The 20,053-nt window shown below is 39.4% G+C and overlaps 1 long non-coding RNA gene across 1 annotated transcript in view; it reads right to left on the bottom strand.

Annotated features, from left to right (window-relative positions):
• Positions 1-1,264: 1,264 nt before the first annotated feature.
• The window catches only part of LOC144380708 (uncharacterized), a 55,261-nt gene continuing 36,472 nt past the window's right edge, over positions 1,265-20,053 (bottom strand). Inside the window, exons 2-3 of the long non-coding RNA XR_013444914.1 lie at positions 3,529-3,796; positions 1,265-1,328 (exon numbers count right to left, since the gene is read on the bottom strand). This is a non-coding gene — a long non-coding RNA (uncharacterized LOC144380708). The remainder of the gene's footprint in view (positions 1,329-3,528; positions 3,797-20,053) is intronic.

Below are 20,053 nucleotides of genomic sequence, written 5' to 3'. Positions count from 1 at the left end.
ACTGGTTTTCCTAATTTGACTACTAGAATGCTCAGAGAGGTCTACCTCTGCAGTGCTTTTTTGTACATTGTATAACAAAGTTATATTTTTCTACCTTTACTGTTGTAAATCTGAGATGACACTGAAAGAATTTTCAGGACTGGAATATTGGAATAATAATTTTCTGTGCAATTAGACGGGCATTCATTGACACATTCACCCACATAACTACAACATATATTGAGTAGCTACGATGAGGGCCACAGACTAGCATGCCTATAGGGGCCAGGCTGGTAAAATAAATGTGTGACTGGCCACAAACAAAGAAACAGAGACTCCCACAAACTGCCCACCTAAAGGAATTCATTTATTAACTCTGTGCTGGCCGGATAAGGCAGGTGGCTAGAAGTCAGGTGGCTATTCCTACCCCCTGGCCAACAATGTGTCAAGCCCTAAAGTATACACTATGGCTATACATAAATAAGATATGAGGCTCCTGCCCCCCAGGGGCTTCACAGTTTGTTGAAGGGGGAAAACATGGAAACAAATGAGCACAATAGCATGTCAGAAGTAGTAGGAGCACCTGCAGGGTCCAGCAAGTAAAGTACAGAGTCAGGTGCAGGATTCCAGGTAGAAAATATACAAGGGAATTAGCAAACACAATGACTCCGTGCAACCCCAACTGCTGAGAGAGGAGATCCTCAGGATTGAGTCTTAGCGCACACCACTGCAAGGAACACACACTCAACCAGCAGGAGATCAATTCAGAAAATGAAGCCAGACCCGTCTAGCAATATTTCCGTGATTGTTTACTCGAGTAATCAGAAAATTAAAATATAGATACATGGAAAGAAATAACACTTACTCGAGGACATTAACCAGTTTTGGACTTGACGTCTCCAGCCTATATTTGTGAGTGCTGGGACATATAATTTGAATAAGTTTTCACTCATCGAGCCTCCAATTACTGGCTGGAATGATGACCTACAAAGAAAATACAGAATCACTACTTAATGGATTGAAAAGTAGTCAGGAAATACATGGGGCTTTATTAAGTGCATAATAATATTTTCAAGCTGACTTGGTAAACGATGACCTGCATTACTGATTTTTTAGGTTCATATTTATAATGACTATTGTTGTATCTTCCTGAGAGACTCTGGGCCCAAAATAGAGAAAAAAATAGTAAGAAATCTGGGATGCCTGGGTGGCTCAGTCGGTTGAGCGTCTTCCTTTGGCTCAGGTCATGACCCTGGGGACCTGAGATCAAGTTCCACATTGGGCTCCTTGCTCAGTGGGGAGTCTGCTTCTCCCTCTGCCTGCCACTCCCCCTGCTTGTGCTCTTATCTCTGTGGAAATAAATAAATAAAATCTTTTTAAAGAATAATAATAAATTTCACATTAATACTAAATGAATTCCTTAATTTCCAGTATAAATGTGCTCTTTTTTTTTTCTATGTTTAAAATTTTATACATTCTGTTAAGGGCTTATTCTTTAAAAAAATAAGTTGGCTTGGTAGTTTGAACTTCCTATTAGGCTTATTTTAAAATGAAGAATGGGAAGGATAAAAACCAATTCAGTGAAATGCAAAATGTATTTTAGATCATAAAGGAAAGAGAGTTTCACAGCTGATTCTCTCAATGTCAGACAAATTTGGTTGTAGTTTTGAACTTTTATAATGACCTTTGCACCCACCCTCCAAATGAGTTTGTGACCTATCTCCTTATTCTTGATGGATTTTGGTGAAACTGGACCCGACTTGATGAATTTGCAAAATGGAATTTCGCTTTAGTAACTCTCATTTGAAAATCCCAGCCTTAGATATCGAACTGAGTATGCTTTACCACACACATTCAGGGGTAAAATATGTTCAGGAATTCCGTAAAACTAAGGCAGGAATCCAAGCTATATGCCCACACAGTAGATGAAAACATTCTGGGCCTTGGTTAAGTTTTGTGTCCATAATGTCTCATTTCATACAGGCTCTTTCTTCCCCAGCAATAAAAACTAATCACTTCTCTTAAGAACCAAGCAAAGCCTAACATCATGTTATTTCACCTGAAGAAACTGTATATTAGTATATGGCATAAATGTCAATTTTGTTAAATGAAAGAGAATTGCAAATTGAGTCAGAAGGAGTAGGCTCAGAGGACCAGCATTTAAAATGCGGGGCCTGGGTGGCTGGGTGGGTTTAGCATCTGACTCTTGGTTTTGGCTCAGGTCATGATCTCAGGATTGGGAGATCGAGCCCAAGTCGGGGTCCCTGCTCAACGCAGTCTGCTTGAGATTCTCTCTCTCCCTCGCCCTCTGCGCCTCCCCCCCACTTGTGTGCACGCTCTCTCTCTCAAGTAAAATAAATAAATAAAATCTTTAAAATTCATGTAGGGTCATTGTGCTGTTTCCTGCTCATGTTTTGTACAGCTCTGAAGTGCACATTTGAGCAAGGTGTGCTCAAGGAGGCTTGTGTCCCCAACAAGCTGGAAACTTCCACGGTCACTTAATGATGAAACATGGCAGCGGAAAAAAGGACGGAATTAGCAGCACCATGAAAAGTGTTATTGGACTCTAAAGGGCGGAAATTAAAAATGAGAAAGCGAGTGATCAATGAACAGTATGGAGAAGCAAGCTAGAATTTAAACTGGCAAGGAAAAACTACTAGAAACCATCAGGGAAAGAAAATCAAAGTGTGAAGATAAATAATATAGACAATAAGTCAAAGGGGCGCAATATAATCAAAGTTCATACTACGTGTAGGTGTAATGTAAGTCAGATGAGAAAATGGATTTTTCTTCTTTGTGATCACACCTCTCTCGAGGTGTACCTGTCATTGCAGCTTTTTGAAATACAGAAGTACTCTGCCTAATGAAGAGATTAGTAGTCTACCATTGCGCTCTATCTGACTATTATTCTCTGAGAATAAGAAAGCTAATTATCTCATGCCTTTAAATTTAACGCAGGTAGATACCACATGCTCAATGTGACTAAGGAAATTATAATGAAAAAAGAGTTATTTGTAAAAACTAATGTTTTGTGTTAATATGCAGTATCTCTATAACATGAGTCCAAAACAGAAGTTATGGTGATCTGCCTAGAAGAGTAGTATTTATTCCATCATTATCTTTTCTCTTGTTTTCTCATGCTACATTCTGCTCACGGTTTCCTATACGTGCCCTTTAGTTTCCCATCAGTCTTCTGACTAATTCTTTCACTCCAAGTGCCTAGATTCATTGTCAGCAAAATGTAGTCAAATTCTATCCCTTCAAGGCCCAAAATACTGTCTCCTCCTGAAAGAAGCCCCTCTTTTCTCAACCAGAAACAATGCCTCCTCCCAAGAACTCTCATAGCAATATCCTTGCCAATCTTATAAAGCTTTAATGAAGAACAATTGCTTTCATCTTTATGGTAACAGTTATTTGGGGTACCTGTCTTATCTTTCATACATTCATTTGTTTTGCAAATGTTTCTGGAAAACCTTCTCCATTCAAGGATAGACTCTAGAATGTAAGATTTTTGATTTTAGATTCATGCATACTCAACATGTTAATTACCTATTGATAGGTGACAAATTACTTAAAAACTGAATGGCTCAAAGCAACAAGCATTTACGATCTCAGAGATTCTATGGGGCAGGAATCCTGGTGTGGCTAGGATGGATGTTTCTGGCTTAACATCTCTCATGACGTTGCAGTCATCTCAAGGCTCAAATGGGGCTGGAGAATCTGCTTCAAAACTCACTCAAACAGTTGTTGGCAGACCATCATTCCTCACCATATGGGCTATTCCATAGGTGGCCTATGGGTCCCCATGTCATGGCCACTGGTGATCAAAGAGAGAAAGAAAGAGACCAAGAGGGAGCCACCATCTTTTTGTGACTTCATCTTGGCAATGACATCTGATCACTTCTGCCATATTCTCTTTTATTAGATGCAAACCAATAAATTCATCACATATGCAGGGAGAGGGTATGACACAAGAACATGAACACCAGGAGGCCAGGATTATAAACTTAGAGACCTCTTACCATGCCTAATTACCACACACAATAAGTGTGTGATGAATAATCTGTTTAGGATTCTTGAACCTGTGAGTTTATGGTTTTCATTGAATTTGGTTATGATAAAAAAAAATTTCAAACATCCTTTCTTCAAATATTTTATGACCCCATTTTTTTCATTTTGAAAACTGTATGTATATACACTTAATATACTCATATATAATACACGTATATAATAATACACACACATATATATGTGAGGCCACTTAATGTTGTCCCAGAGCTCACAAATGCTCTGCTCATTTTTTCTCCATCTTTAGGCTTCCATTTTCTGTGTGTTTCATTCTATATGGCTAGGTTAATTAATTTTTCCCTGCAATATCTTACCTGCTCTTAATCCTATCCAATGTGTTTTTCAACAGACATTTTATTTTTCATTTTGAAAATTTTGATTTTGGTTCTTTGTATATCTTTTATTTTTCCTATCTGCTCATTCTCTCTTCCACTTTGTTAAAAGTAGAGAGTATATTGATAATACTGTTTATCTTTCTTGTCTACTAATTCTTATCATTTGTTTTGCTTCCGGGTTTTTTTCTATTTATGAATTTTTTCTACTTGCCATGGGTCTTTTTTCCTGTTTCCCTGCCTGCCTTGTCAATCTCGATTAAATGCCATGCAGTGTGAATTTTATGTTGCTTAGTGCTGAATTTTTTAAATGAATATTCCTTTAAGTATCTGGGGGCTTTTTTTTTTTTTTTTTTTCTGGAATGCGGATTAAGTTTGCTTGGAAATAGTTTGATTCTCTTGAGGGTTGTTTTTAAGCTTTGTTGGGTGGATATGGAACAATCTCTCATCTGGGGTTAAATATCGAGGTATAGGTGACCTTTAATAACATTTACATATTAAATTATGCAATTTAATAATTTTTGACATATTTGTACAATGTTCTTATTTAATTGTTGACCTATAATAAAATGTACGTGTTAACGTATACCGTTATTAAAGTTTTGAATTATTTATACATCCACGAAACCATCACCACAATCAAGACAGTGAACATATCCATCTTCCAAAGTTTCCATGTGCCCCTTGGCAATCCCTTCCTTGCTTTCTATGACTGTAGATTAACTCACATTTTCTAGAGTTTATATAAATGAAGTCTACAGAAGATATTCTATGTTTATCTGGCTTCTTTCACTCAGGATAATTAGTTCTCAATTCATACGCTATGTTGTAGTGTATACCAACAGCTCATTCAGTTATATTGCTGAGTTGTTTCCATTGTGTGGATATACCATAATGTGTTTATATATTCACTTGGTGATGAACAATTGGATTCTTTCCAATTTATAGCAATTATAAATAAGGCTGCTGTGAATATTTGTATACAAGTATTTGAAAGAACATAGGCTTTCTTTTCTCTTGAATAAATAGCTAGGAGTAGAATGGATCATATGGTACATGGATGTTTAATTTTTAAAGTCACTTCCAATGATTTTCCAAAGTGGATGTACCATTTTACATTTCCAATAGCAGTATAGGAGGGTTCCAATTTCTCCACCCACTTGCCAGTACTTTGTATGGTTTTTAATTTTAGCCATTCTAAAAGGTATGTAGTGATATCTCCTTGTGGTTTTAATTGGCATTTTTAAATGACTTGTCAAAGTCTAGCATGTTTGTATGTACTAATTTGCCATCAATATATCTGCTATGGTAAAATATTTGATCAGACTTTCTGCTCATTTTTAAAATTGTGCTGTTTCCTGTTGAGTTTTGAGTATTCTTTACCTATCGTAGATTCCAATCCTTTATCGGAGCTAAACTTTGCAAATATTCTCCTAGTCTATGGATTATATTTTTATCCACCCAACAGTGTTGTTTGAAGAGCAGACATTTAAAAAGTGTTGAAGTATATTTTAAAAAAATATTTGATTATAACTATGCTTTGAAGTTGGATCTAAAACAATTTTTTTTTTTGCCTAATTCAAAGTTTACATTGTTAAATCTATTGACATGAAGTTATTTAGAAAATTACCTTGGGGGTGCCTCAATTGGTCAGTCTGTTAAGAGATGGATGTTGATTTTGGCTCGGGTCATGATATCAGGGTCACGAGATTGAGCCCCACGTCAGGCTCCGTGCTCAGTGCGGAGTTTGCTTGGGATTTTCTCTCGCCCTCTGCCCCTCCCCCCACTCTCTCTCTTTCTCTCTCTTTCAAATAAATCAAATCTAAAAAAAAGAAAAAGAAAAAAGTCCACAAAATTCCCTTGAGGTTCACTAATAGCTATAGAATCAGCTTTAATGTAATCTGTCCCATTAGCAATTTGGGTCTTCTTTTCTTTCCTTCACATCAAGCCTGGCTAGTTTGTCAATATTACATATTATCAGTCTTCTCAAATAATTTTAGTTTCATTTATTATCTCTAGTAATATTTTTTTTTTTGTTTTCTGTTTCATTGATTTCCATTTCTATTTGCTTTCTTCTTCTTTGGATCAAATGTGCCTTTCCTTTTATTTTCTAGATTCTTAAGGTAGAAACATAGGCCATTAACGTAAGACATGTGTTCTGTTTAATAGAATTGTTTCGTGGTACAAGTATCACCCTGGTGTTATTTTACAGTATTCAACCAATTTTAACATGCTGTGTTTTTATTTTCTTTTTCCATTCAACATATTTCCTAATTCTCCTTTTTGATTGCTTCTTTGATAAATGGATTGCCTAAATATATGTTACTTAGTTTCTGTACTTCATAAGTTTTCAAGCAATCTTTCTGGTTTTGAATTGTAATTAAATTCTAACTTTATCCTAGAACATATTTTGCATGAATTGAATCTTTCAAAATTTATTGAGATTTGTTTTCTGGTCCAAATTATAACTTTATAAAAATGTTCCATGTGTGGTTGAGAAGAACGTGTAGTCTGATGTTTTGGAGTGGATTGTTCTATATATGTAACATAAGTCAGGTTTGTTGATAATTTTGTTCAATTTTTCTATATCCTGCCTGAATTTTATGTCTGCTCACTCTATCAATTATTGAGGGAGGGGGATACAAATCTCTGATTCTCTTTGTGAATTTGTTTGTTTTTGCACTTTCAGTGGATTTTAGCTTTGTGAATTTTAAAACTCTCTTAGGTCATGAACATTTTTGGTTGTTTTGTCTTCTTAAAGGACATTTTTACCACCATAAAATTACCTTATTTATCTCTTCTAATATTCTTGGAAATTTACTTTGTGGGATACTGATATACCCACTCTGCTTGGTTTTTCTGTTTTTTCGTTTTGTTTTGTGTTTTAGTGTTAACATAGCATATTTTTTCATCCTTATTTTTAATCTATTTGCATTGTTATAGAGATCATTTCTGCTAGGCAACAAGAATATCGGTATTGCTTTTTTATCCAATCTGACATTTTGCTTCTTAATTGGAATGTTTGGGCTCTTTACTTTTAATGTAATCAATGATATCATTAGGTTTAACTCTGTTTTCTTGTTGTTTGTTCCCTATTTGTCTCATTTGTTTTTTGTTCCCTTTTTCTGTTGTTCTATCTTGTTTGGAATTAATTAAATATAATTTTGGGATTCCATTTTATCTCCTTTTTGGCTCATTAGCTGAACCACTTGTTTGGTTATTTTAGTCATTGCTTTAGGGTTTGCCCTACATTTATCACAATCTCCCTTCAAGGGACATCATACCACCATGTAGGGTATAAAGCCTGTAATGGTATGAAATGCTTGCATTTCTCACCTCCTGACTTTTGTGCAACTGTATACATTTTCCTTAATAATTAGATTGAGCAAAGGCAAAGTTAAGAAGAAAGAAAGAGAGAGAGAGAGAGAGAAAGGGAGAAGAGAAGGGAATAAAGGAAAAACGGAAGGAAGAAAGAAAAGGCAGAAAGAGAGAGAGAGAGAGAACAAAACAGCTTTAATCTCTTCATGGCAATTCCAAAACCCAAGAAGTTCTGAAAACCAGAGGCTTTCATGACATGTTTGACAGCAATACCTGACCTAATCTGAATTGATTTGGTGGCAAAGCCTGACCCAAAGTGGCATGAGGCTGCTTGGAGTCTTCATGACTCTTCGTGTAATTATTCACAGATTTTGCTACAGAAAGCTGCGTGGGAAGAGTGAGCGCAGCAGGCCTGAGACTGCTCCCCCTTAAAAAGGCCTCTGCATGATTGGCTCCTGACTGGCATCTGGAAACTTGCATTTTGGGAGGGTTGCCACCATCCCTGACTCATAAGAGCGGCTTACTATGCTCAGCTGTTCATAGAAACAATGTGGCTTATGTTGAAAACCTATTTCTCCTTATGGGAGTCTTGAATTTTGGTCTGTGCAAGGTGAAGGGTGTTTATGTGTCGAGTCCCCAATAAAAACCCTGGGCGCTGAATGTCCAATGAGCTTCCGTGGTAGATGCCATGTCACATGTGTTGTCACATATGTAGCTGGAGAGATCAAGTGCATCCTGTGTGACCCCCCTGGGAGAAGGCTCTGGAAGCTTATGCCTGGTTTCCTCTGGACTTTGTCCCTTGAGCTTTTTATCTTTGCTGATTCTGCTTTGTGTCCTTTTGTTATAATAACTCATAGCTATGAGCATGACTATATACTGACTTCTGCGAGTCCTTCTAGCAAATCACCAGGTCTGGGGATGGTCTTGGGAACCCCTGACAATGAAGTGAATGTGACTGATTGTAGGGCACTACTCAGGAATTCACTGGGATTGTTACATAGCATACGCTATGTGTCCTGTATAACTTATCTAATATTTCCAAAGTTCTGATTTCTTTTTTTTTTCTCTAAAGTGTGTATGACCTGTGATTTTGGATAAAAGATTGTGTAACTGTATCCACAAACACACATATATTAAATATAAATAGTTTGTATGTATAACTCGTCGGGAAGTTCTTATGAACTACTGATCTTTGCCAGGTAAGATCAATCATGATGCCTTAGACTAAGATGATAATGACGGAAGGTGCTAGTAATAATAATAATAATAATAATAATAATAATAATAATAGCTAACAGTCTTGAGTTCTCATGCCTAGTATCAGACACTATTTGCAACCTGTACAATAACTCAGCAAAATACGTATTATTAGTATTCCCCTTTTTGTTGTTGTTGAAAATAAACTATGTCTCAAAGAGGTTGTGCCATGTGACCAACAACGTAAAGTTCACAAGGGTGGGAGACAGGGACTTCAGCCCAAGTGTATGTGGATGGATGCCTGCGCCCCAATCACAATGCCACAGGGAGTGACTCTGCTCAGCACAGAGCTCATTTCTCTATTTTCTTTCATTAGGGCTTTTCCCCTCACTCACAGATTCACTTCTGGGATTTTCAAGAGTCTGTGCCTCAGGCTTGTTGACAGAATTACAGGCAGACTATTTGCTTCCCTCAGTGAGTGCTGCTAGTTGGCAGCAGAAAATGTGCTTTTGTGTTCCCTCGCTGGGCTTTTGTTCCTTTACCACGTAATCACTACCATATGTTGACTCTCATTCACACAAGTGACCTTGTATTTTATTAAGTAATATCCTGAGTGCAGACAAAAGCAAACTTTATCAATCCTACTAAAATCCAAAAAAAAAAAAAAAATGCACAGAGGAGAGGAGGAAAAATAGGGAGTCCGAATGGAAGCTAGAACCCAGGTCACAAACAAGGCTAAGACCAGGCAGGCCAGAGAGAAAGGTTTAAGATTTGGCTGACTTCCACATGGCATATCCTTAACGCTCCAGGCTCATGGCTCTCCGAGAAAGCTACACTTGGGAGGACATTTGTAGCTGGTAGAAAAATGTAACAAGGGATCTACAGGGAAAGGCTCACAGCTGAAGAGACCCTTAACTAAGAATCAAGAGATCTAGGTCCTATCAGTGGTGCTTCTCCTTCCTTGGGGTGTGACGTTGGGCATGTCACTCAGTTTTCCTGAGCCTCAGTTGTCGCTGGCCACAAAATGCATTGTTCAGCGTCACCCCTGAAGTCCCCTTCAACGTAAAAATTCACTGATCATCATCACCAAATAAACATTCTGGGTCAAAATAGGTTTCACAAGAGGTATCTGAAGAAAGAAAAAAAAAAAAAAAAGTCTATGTTGTCAGTTAAACATTCTCCTTAAAGGACTATTATGCTTAAAGTCAATATCTGTAGTGGAGTTTTAAGAGGCCTTCCTATCCTCATTCTCTGACCCGTATGCTTAATCTCAAAATGTCCTCTAATCTCTGTGAGGTTTCAGAAGGTCTGAGAGAACAATGCCAGAGACTTAATGTTCTTTTTTTTTTTTTTTAAGATTTTATTTATTTATTTTTTTGAGAGAGAGAGAGAGAGCCAGCACACAAGTGGGGGGAGGGGCACAGGTAGAGGGACAAGCCGACTCCACGCTGAGGGAAGACTCCCCATGCAGGGGCTCAATCTCATGACCCTGAGATCATGACCTGAAAATCAAGAGTCGGATGCTTAATCGCCTGAACCATCCAGGCTTAATGTTCTAGGATGCAGCAAGTTCAACCTGAATACATTGAATTTCAACTTTCTTCCTTCAGGAATAGATTATTTTGTCCCTACTAAGGAGGTTTTGAGCAACATTTCAATGTTTAAGACTGCCCACTGCTTTTTGTTTAACGGTGGCGCTAGGGATTATCTCAAAAGACACAGGAGACAATAAAAAAAAGCGCTGGACTTGGAGGAAAAGGACAGGCCTTGGGATCTAGATCACTGCTCCCTAACTGTGTGACATGGACGTGCTCAGTTGAGGTCAGGAGAAGGGACGGTTCTGCTTCTCACTGAGCTGTAGAGATGAAGGAAATGGCATGCCTCAAGGGGCCCATGTGTACATGCAGCCCGCAGAGTGGGTCCCGAGACGTTCAACACAAATGTCTCTGAGCAAGTGCTACTCGGGAAGATCTGTGCGAGAAGGTATTACCACTGTGTTCAGTTGTTTGTCCAGAAGGGGATGTGTTCTAGTTTGGACGCTGTGATGGTTAAGTTTATGAGTGACCTTGACGGGCCACAGGATTCAACATTATTTCTGGGTGTGTTTGATGTTTGATTAAACATTATTTCTGGGTGTGCCTGCGAAGATGTTTCCAGAAGAGATTAACATTTGAAAAGGTGAACTGACTAAAGCAAATGGCCCTGTGCAGTGTGGGTAGGCATCATTCAACCCAAACTCTTAAATGTCTGAATCTCTCTCTGTCTGACAGTTGAAGCTGAGATATCTTCCTGCCCTCAGTGCTCCTGGTTCTCAGACCTTCACACCTGACCCAGAATCTATACCACCAACACTCAGGCCTTTGAACTATTCCATGAGCCAATTCCTTACAATAAATCATTATCTATCTATCTATCTATCTATCTATCTATCTATCTATCTTTCTATCTATCTATCTATCTCCTATTGGTTTTGTTTCTCTGGAGAACCTTGACTAATACAGGCACCAAGAAGGAAGTTAAAGTTTATAACTTCAGAATAATAGACCAAGTAATGATTTAAGGAGTTGTTAATAATGGTGATATTAATAAACAGTAGGTTAAATGTATTGAATGCTTAGAGTGTATACTTTGGTGCTTAGTACTCTGGCTACATTAATTCTTTGAACATACCATAATAGTATTTGTACTAAGCAGATGAGAAAATTGAGGTCCCAAGGAGTTGAACCTACTCAAGACCACTCACCAGTGAGTGGCTAAGCTATACTTTGAACCAGAGTCCAATTCTAGAGTCCATTTTTTTTTTAAAGATTTTATTTATTTATGTATTAGAGAGCGAGAGAGAGAGAAACACCATGAGAGGGGAGAAGGTCAGAGGGAGAAGCAGGCTCGCCGCTGAGCTGGGAGCCCGATGTGGGACTCCATCCCAGGACTCCAGGATCATGACCTGAGCTGAAGGCAGTCGCTTAACCAACTGAGCCACCCAGGTGCCCTCTAGAGTCCATTTTTATATACAAAGCAAGCAGTCAACATCATAGCAGGAATAGCTTTGGGAGACAATCATCTATAGAAATTTATACATTAAAAACTTGATATTTAGGGCGCCTGGGTGGCTCAGTTGGTTGGGCGACTGCCTTCGGCTCAGGTCATGATCCTGGAGTCCCTGGATCCAGTCCCGGATCAGGCTCCCTGCTCGGCGGGGAATCTGCTTCTCCCTCTCACCCTCCCCCCTCTCATGTGCTCTCTCTCATTCTCTCTATCTCAAATAAAAAAATAAAATCTTTAAAAAAAAAAAAAAACTTGATATTTAGAACTTTGGGGAACCTGCGTTGCTCAGTTGTTTAAGCATCTGATTTGATCTCAGCTCAGGTCTTGATCTCATGAGTTGGAGCCGCACATTGAGCTCCAGGCTGGGCGTGGAGACTACTTAAAAAAAAAATCCTAAAATTTTGAGCATTGAGAAATTAAAAACACAAGAAACAACAAATGTTGACAAGGATGTAGAGAAAAAGGAACTCTCGTGCTCTGTTGGTGGGAATGAAAACTGGTGTAGCCACTGTAAAAAGCAGTATGAAATTTACTCAAAAATTTAAAACTCTAACTATCCTATGATCCAGTGATGACACTACTGGGTATTTACCCCAAAAATACAAAAACGCTAATTCGAAAGGATAGATGCACCCCTGTGTTTATTGCAGCTTTATCTACAATAGCCCAATTGCCTATCAAGAGATGAATGGATAAAGCAGATGTGGTATACATATACAATGGAAAATTATTCAGCCATAAAAAGATTGAAATCTTGGGATGCCTGGGTGGCTCAGTCGATTAAGCATCTGCCTTTGGCTCAGGTCATGATCCCTGGGTCCTGGGATCGAGTCCCCCATTGGGCTCCTTGCTCAGTGGGGAGCCTGCTTCTCCCTCTGCCTGCCACACCCCCGCTTGTGCTCTCTCTCACTGACAAATAAATAAATAAAATCTTTAAAAAAATGAAATCTTGCCATTTGCAATGACATGGATGAAGCTGAAGGGTATTATGCTATGCGAAATAAAGACAAATACCATATGATTTCACTCATACGTGGAATTTAAGGAAAAAAATGAACAAAGAAAAAAGAGAGAGAGAGAGAGACAAACCAAGAAACAGCCTCTTAACTATAGAGAACAAACTGATGGTTACCAGAGGGGAGGTGGGTGGGGGTTGGGAGATACAGGTGATGGGGATTAAGGAGTGCACTTATCATGTTGAGCTCTGAGTAATGTATAGAATATTTGAAGCATTGTATTGTACACCTGAAACTAATAAACACTGTATGATGATTTTACTGGAATTAAAATTTAAAAACTTAATAAAATTAAGGAAAAAAACCCCAACTTTGAGCATTGAGAGATTTATAGATCTACAAACTAACCTGAACAGCAGGAAGCTAAATCCCAGGAAAAAGAGAACCTAGACAAAAAAGAACATTTTAGATAAAATAGCAACTGTTCTCTTGGTCTTTCTGGTGAAAGGTTAGCATTCCCTCTTATTAAGGAGTAATTGGATGTCTGTATCAGAACTTCACTATATAAAGCCATTTTATGGTGGTTGATCATAAAGTGAAAGAATGTGGGTTTGGTTATCTCTGATGAATACTTTAGACATCTTTTTTTTTTTTAAGATTGATTGAGTGATTGATTGAGTGATTGATTTATCTGAGAGAGAGAGAACACACAAGTGGGGGAAGGGGCAGAGAGAGAGGGAGAAGGAGAGAAGCAGACTCCCCACTGACCGTGGAGTCTGACCCGGGGCTTGATCTCACCACCCTAAGATCATGACCTGAGCCGAAATCAAGAGTAAGACCCTTAACTGACTGAGCCACCCAGGCGCCCCAAAATCTTTAGACATCATTGCATACATCGTCTTCAAGATCTTTTCTAAGTGAAATATAGATCAGGATGTGACAAACTTTTTCTGTGCAGTGCTAGGTAGTAAGTATGCTCAGCGCTGTGGCCCATATGGTCTCCCTCTAAACACCTATTGGGCTCTGCTAGCATAGTGGGACATCACCCATAGACCATTCATAAGTAGATGGGCATGGCTGTATCCCAATAAAACTTCATTTACAAAAATAGGTGGCAGGTCATTTGCCAAACCTTGGTACGTAGCTGGTATCTGTGTTAGGTAAAGCAACCAGCGCATCTTATTTTGCTCTGCACTGTCCCAGCTTTATCACCGGAAGTCCTACATCCCATGAAACCCTTCATTCCAAGTTGATTGCCATGAATAAGTTGACTTACAGTCAAATTCTGAGACATAGAGCACTCCAGATATAACAGTCATCCCTCTCCCCACCCTAAAATTGCCTTTGCCGAGCTTATATCTGTCAGCATAGAGTTATAAATTACAAGTGCATTCTGTTAACCCCCACATATTACACATGCAGAAGGGACAGGAACCAGATACCAATTTTCTTTTACAACATTTGCTTCCATAAGGGGACTTCCCACTTCCTCCCACAGTTGGGCCCATCTTCAGACAAAAGTACAGACTGAGTGTTGGCAAGGTGTCTGGGCATCTCCGGAGATAAAAGTGAAAGTATAATAGAATTGTCGTTTTGGACTAATTATGATGATTCCATGTTAGAGCAAGCCCCAGGCGGTCTGCTGAACTTCAGTGGATAAACAAAGGAAGGAGTCTTCAAGGAGTGCAGTAATACAGAGGAAAAGGAACCCCAAACAGAGCACTAATTGGCTGTTTTCTTGGCAGCTTCAGCCAGCTCCAGCATGGGCTTTTAAGGATGATGTGTTAGGAATTACGGAAACCATGATCTCTCTACTGTCGGGAAGGCTGGGACACACCAGGGATGCAAATAATAGGTTGATGTTCATGGTATTTGGAGAGAAAATTGGCACCTCCCATTGCTACCTATGTAGCCTTGGCCTTGGAGAAGTCCCTAAGTCCTTAGGCTTCAGAGTCCCCATCTTTCACGCAGTAATAAAACCAAGCACCCCATAGAGTTCTGTTGAGAACTGAAGGTGACATTCCTCATGAATTTGCCTAATTTAGGAATGTGTCTTTATACATATGGTCTGACTTGCCATGAGGCTGCATCCTCTGTGGGGTTCTGTATTTGGGGAACACACCCTGTATTGGTGAGTCAGGGATGGTATCCCAGAAGTTATTACTTTTATGTTAAAAGCTAAAGGATGATGAGTATTTATTTAATTAAAGTAAAAGGAAGGAGATGGGCGGAGCAAGATGGCGGAGGAGTAGGAGACCTGCATTTCGTCTCCTCTCAGGAATTCTGCTGGATAGGGATCAAACCATTCTGAACACCTACAAACTCAACAGGAGATCGAAGAAAAGAATAGCAACAACTCTCTGAACAGAAAAGCGACCACTTTCTGGAAGGTAGGACGTGCGGAGAAGTGAATCCGAGGCGTTATTCGGGAGGATAGACGGTGGGGGAGGGGCCTCCGTCGGCCGCTTCTGGCAAGTGATAGAGCCACGGAGCACAAAATCGGAACTTTTAGAAGTCTGCTCCGCTGAGGGACGTCACTCTGGTGGTGAAGTGGGGGGTGGAACCCTCGCGGGACAGTGTGGTCTCAGGACCCTCGGGGTCACAGAAAGACCGGGGGTGCCTGAGTGTGGCAGAGCCCCCAGGTATCGGAGCAGGGAAGCCGGCTGCAGAGACAGAGCCCAGGCGCGGGCTCTCAGCTCAGGGTTGCTATAAACCGTGATCCGCGGCACAGTCGGGCCACTGCTCCTCCAGCAGGGACCCAACAAGCGGCAGATCCGGGGAGACTCACCTTCTTCCCCCGGGAGGAGAGGTGCGGGAGCGCACCGCGGGGATCTGCTGGGTTTGGAGACTCCACGCCGGGTCGGGTGCCAGATAGAAAGGCGCGGTCACAGGCCGGGTGAGCGTGGAGTGTGGCTGGAGATCGGGGAGACGGGAGTAACTGACTGCTTTTCTCTGGGGGCTCGCTGAGAAGCGGGACCCCGAGTTCTCGGCTCCTCCGGGGCGGAGACTGGGAGGCCGCCATTTTCACTCTCCGCCTCCAAAGCTGTAGGGAAAGCTTGCAGGGAACAAAAGCTCCGGAGAGCAAACCCGAGCAGATTACTTAGCCCGGACCGGCAAGGGCGGGGCAATTTTGCCTCCGGCAAAGACATTTGGGAACCACGGCAACAGGCCCCCCCCCCCCAGAAGATCAGCGAGAACAGCCAGCCAAGACCAAGTTTACCGATCAATGAGAACGGCAGAACTCCAGCGCTAGGGGAATACTGCACGTAGAATTCATGGCTTTTTTACCATGATTCTTAAGTCTTTCAAAGTTAATTATTTTTTTTAACTGTCTTTTTTTCTTTTTTCTTTTTTTCTTTTTTTTTTTGAATTTTTCTTTTTCCCTTTTTCAACCAACATCTTTTCAATCCCTTTTTTAAAAAAAAAAAACATTTTTATTTTTCATTTTTAAAGTCATATTCTATCCCTTCATAGTAGTTACCCGTATTTTTGGCATATATATATAAGTTGTTCTCTCTTTAAAATCTTGAGATAGTTTCTTCTAACAGATCAAAATATACTCTAAATCTCTAGTGTATGGTTTTTTCCTACTCCCCTGGCTGATCACATTCTCTCCCTTTTTTCTTTCTTTCTTTTTTTTTTTTTAATCCTCTTCTTTCTTTTTTCAAACAACTTATCAAATCCTTTTTTAAATTTTTTTATAATTTCCATCTTACACTCATATTCCATCCCTTCATCATATCAACCCTTATTATTGTACATATATAAGTTTTTCTTTCTTTAAAATTTTGGGAGGCACTTTCTTTTAACAGACCAAAATACACCCAAAATCTAGTGTGTGGCACTGATCTATAAACCAGCCTGATCATATTTGATCACATTCTGTTTTTGTTTTGTTTTGTTTTGTTCTGCTTTTGTTTGTTTTTATCTTTATCTTTTTCTTTTTTCTTTTTTTCTTTCTTTTTCTTTTTTCTCTCTTTCCCTTTCTTTTCCCACTACTTCAGGTCTTTTCTGAGTTGTTTAGAGTATATTTTCTGGGGACGTTGTTACCCTGCTAGCATTTTGTTCTCGCATTAATCTATTCTCCTCTGCACAAAATGACAAGACGGAAAAAATCACCTCAACAAAAAGAACAAGAGGTAGTACCGACTGCCAGGGACCTACTCAATACGGACATTAGTACGATGTCAGATCTAGAGTTCAGAACCATCACTTTAAAGATACTAGCTGGGCTTGAAAAAAGCATGGAAGTTATTAGACAAACCCTTTCTGGAGAAGTAAAGAACTAAAATCGAACCAAGTAGAAATCAAAAAGGCTATTAATGAGGTGCAATCAAATATGGGGGCACTAACTGCTAGGATAAATGAGGCAGAAGAAAGAATCAGTGAGATAGAAGACCAAATGATGGAAAATAAAGAAGCTGAGAAAAAGAGAGATAAACAACTACTGGATCACGAGGGCAGAATTCGAGAGATAAACGATACCATAAGACGAAACAACATTAGAATAATTGGGATCCCAGAAGAAGAAGAAAGAGAGAGAGGGGCAGAAGGTATAATAGAGCAAATTATAGCAGAGAACTTCCCTAATTTGGGGAAGGAAACGGGCATCAAAATCCAGGAAGCACAGAGAACCCCTCTCAAAATCACTAAAAATAGGTCAACACCCTGACATCTAATAGTAAAACTTACAAGTCTCAGAGACAAAGAGAAAATCCTGAAAGCAGCTCGGGAGAAGAGATAGGTAACCTACAATGGTAGAAACATTAGATTGGCAACAGACTTATCCACAGAGACCTGGCAGGCCAGAAAGGACTGGCAGGACATATTCAGAGCACTAAATGAGAAAAATATGCAGCCAAGAATACTATATCCAGCTAGGCTGTCATTGAAAATTGAAGGAGAGATTAAAAGCTTCCAGGACAAACAAAAACTAAAGGAATTTGCAAATAAAAAACCAGCCCTACAAAAAAAATATTGAAAGGGGTCCTCTAAGCAAAGAGAGAGCCTAAAAGCAACATAGACCAGAAAGGAACACAAACAATATACAGTAACAGTCACTTTACAGGCAATACAATGGCACTAAATTCCTATCTTTCAATAGTTACCCTGAATGTAAATGGGCTAAATGCCCCAATCAAAAGACACAGGCTATCAGATTGGATTAAAAAACAAGACCCATCGATATGCTGTCTGCAAGAGACTCATTTTAGACCCAAAGACACCCCCAGATTGAAAGTGAGGGGGTGGAAAACCATTTACCATGCTAATGGACACCAAAAGAAAGCTGGGGTGGCAATCCTTATATCAGACAAATTAGATTTTAAACCAAAGACTGTAATAAGAGATGAGGAAGGACACTATATCCTACTTAAAGGGTCTATCCAACAAGAAGATCTACAATTGTAAATATCTATGCCCCTAACATGGGAGCAGCCAATTATATAAGGCAATTAATAACAAAAGCAAAGAAACACATCGACAACAATACAATAATAGTGGGGGACCTTAACACCCCCCTCACTGAAATGGACAGATCGTCTAAGCAAAAGCTCAACAAGGAAATAAAGACTTTAAATGACACACTGGACCAAATGGACTTCACAGACATATTCAGAACATTCCATCCCAAAGCAACGGAATACACATTCTTCTCTAGTGCCCATGGAACATTCTCCAGAATAGATCACATCCTAGGTCATAAATCAGGTCTCAACCGGTACCAGAAGATTGGGATCATCCCCTGCATATTTTCAGACCACAATGCTTTGAAACTAGAACTCAATCACAAGAGGAAAGTCGGAAAGAACTCAAATACATGGACGCTAAAGAGCATCCTACTGAAGAATGAACGGGTCAACCAGGAAATTAAAGAAGAATTAAAAAAATTCATGGAAACCAATGAAAATGAAAACACAACTATTCAAAATCTTTGGGATACAGCAAAGGCAGTCCTAAGAGGAAAGTATATAGCAATACAAGCCTTGCTCAAGAAACAAGAAAGGTCTCAAGTACACAACCTAACCCTACACCTAAAGGAGCTGGAGAAAGAACAGCAAATAAAGCCTAAACCCAGCAGGAGAAGAGAAATAATCAAGATCAGAGCAGAAATCAATGAAATAGAAACCAAAAGAACAGTAGAACAGATCAACGAAACTAGGAGCTGGTTCTTTGAAAGAGTTAACAAGACTGATAAGCCCCTGGCCAGACTTATCAAAAAGAAAAGAGAAATGACCCAAATCAACAAAATCATGAATGAAAGAGGAGAAATCACAACCAACACCAAAGAAATACAAACAATTATAAGAACATATTATGAGCAACTCTATGCCAGCAAATTAGATAACCTGGAAGTAATGGATGCATTCCTAGAGATGTATCAACTACCAAAACTGAACCAGGAAGAAATAGAAAACCTGAACAGACCTATAACCACTAAGGAAATAGAAGCAGTCATCAAAAATCTCCCAAAACACAAAAGCCCAGGGCCAGATGGCTTCCCAGGGGAATTCTACCAAACATTTCAAGAAGAATTAATACCTATCCTTCTGAAACTGTACCAAAAAATAGAAATGGAAGGAAAACTTCCAAACTCATTTTATGAGGCCAGCATTACCTTGATCCCCAAACCAGACAAAGACCCCATCAAAAAGGAGAATTACAGACCAATATCCCTGATGAACATGGATGCAAAAATTCTCACCAAAATACTAGCCAATAGGATCCAACAGTACATTAAAAGGATTATTCACCACGACCAAGTGGGATTTATCCCTGGGTTGCAAGGTTGGTTCAACATCCGCAAATCAATCAACGTGATACAATACATTAACAAAAGAAACAACAAGAACCATATGATCCTCTCAATAGATGCAGAAAAAGCATTTGACAAAGTACAGCATCCTTTCTGGATCAAAACTCTTCAGAGTATAGGCATAGAGGGTACATACCTCTATATCATAAAAGCCATCTATGAAAAACCTACAGCGAATATCATTCTCAATGGGGAAAAACTGAGAGCTTTCCCCCTAAGGTCAGGAACGCGGCAGGGATGTCCACTATCACCACTGCTATTCAACATAGTATTGGAAGTCCTAGCCACAGCAATCAGACAACAAAAAGAAATCAAAGGCATCCAAATTGGCAAAGAAGAAGTCA

Source organism: Halichoerus grypus, unplaced genomic scaffold (genome assembly GCF_964656455.1).
Source record: "Halichoerus grypus unplaced genomic scaffold, mHalGry1.hap1.1 HAP1_SCAFFOLD_95, whole genome shotgun sequence".
Lineage (NCBI taxonomy): Eukaryota > Metazoa > Chordata > Mammalia > Carnivora > Phocidae > Halichoerus > Halichoerus grypus.
Note: the sequence above shows the minus strand (reverse complement) of the source record. Positions and strands in the feature narration are given on the sequence as shown.